The following is a 1,312-nucleotide window of genomic DNA, read 5'->3' on the forward strand; positions in this document are numbered from 1 at the left end:
AATATCTGTGTTCTTATCACTGAGGCATATGACTTCTTTTCACAGATTTTTGTACTGTCTGGAAGTACCTATGAAGCAGGCTTCATGTATATTTATAATGAGTTTCTGAATCCATAATAATTTTCCACAACTGTACCATTGGCCTCTCATTCCTGACAGGTCGGCAATGTAACATGCACGATGCATAGCTGTTCAGGAAAGCAAATGCAAATCAATCCCCAACAACGGACAAACAACATTCTGGAACTAAGAAAGTCAGGTAGCAGATACCAGTAGAATTACTACTATATAAAACTTATGAAATTATATTTATTTCCATATACAACTTGAAATAAATTTGTCCACTAAATAAAGGTTTCATGAATGACACTGAGAACATTTCCCACTTAGTATTTTTTTGGCAGCATCTTTCACGTCTCTGTTTCTTAGACTATATATTAGAGAGTTCAGCATGGGTATTATAAGCGTGTAGAACACAGCTACAATCTTGCTTTTCTCTGGTGATGAGATGGACCCAGGCTGGGCATACATAAATAGCACAGTTCCATAGAATAAACTCACAGCTGCTATATGAGAGCCACACGTGGAGAAGGTCTTACTCCTGCCATGGGTGGATGGGATCTTCAGGACAGTGGCAAGGATGTAGACATAGGAAACCAGAATAATGGTTGTGGTGGAGATGATGATGAGAGCAGACAGAACAAACAGCACCATTTCATTCACAAAGGCGTCAACGCATGAGATATTGATCAGAGCTGGGACATCACAGAAGAAGTGGTCTATCCTGTTTTCTCCACAGAAATGTAAGCTGAAAGTGAATCCTGTCTGTATCATGGAGTTGATTGCATCCACAGATATAGGAGCCAGTTACCAACTGAACACAGACCTTTTGGGACATGCGCACAGAGTAAAGGAGTGGGGAGCAAATGGCTGAGAACCGATCAAAGGCCATGACAGCAAGAAGAAAGCCTTCAGTTGTAACAAACAAAGCAAAGAAGAAGAATTGGGCAGCACAACCGTTGTAGGAAATTTTCTTTTCTGTTGTCAGGAAGTTGGCTAAGGTTTTGGGAGCAATGACTGTAGAATAGCAGACATCTAAATAGGACAAGTTTCTGAGGAAGAAATACATAGGCGTTTGGAGTCTGGAGTCCATCTTAATGACAATTATCATGCTGGAATTCCCTACCACAACGACCGTGTAGATCAGCAAGAATACTAAGAATAAGAAGACCTGAAACTTTGGACGGGCTCTGAATCCCAACAGGATGAATTCTGTTACCTCTGAGTAATTCTGCTTTAGTTCACTCGTCAT

At 40.5% G+C, this 1,312-nt stretch overlaps 1 pseudogene; it reads right to left on the reverse strand.

The window, feature by feature from the left end:
• Positions 1 to 357: 357 nt before the first annotated feature.
• LOC127210803 (olfactory receptor 12-like) lies at positions 358 to 1,312 on the reverse strand (annotated as a pseudogene).

This window comes from Acomys russatus, chromosome 28 (assembly GCF_903995435.1).
Source record: "Acomys russatus chromosome 28, mAcoRus1.1, whole genome shotgun sequence".
Lineage (NCBI taxonomy): Eukaryota > Metazoa > Chordata > Mammalia > Rodentia > Muridae > Acomys > Acomys russatus.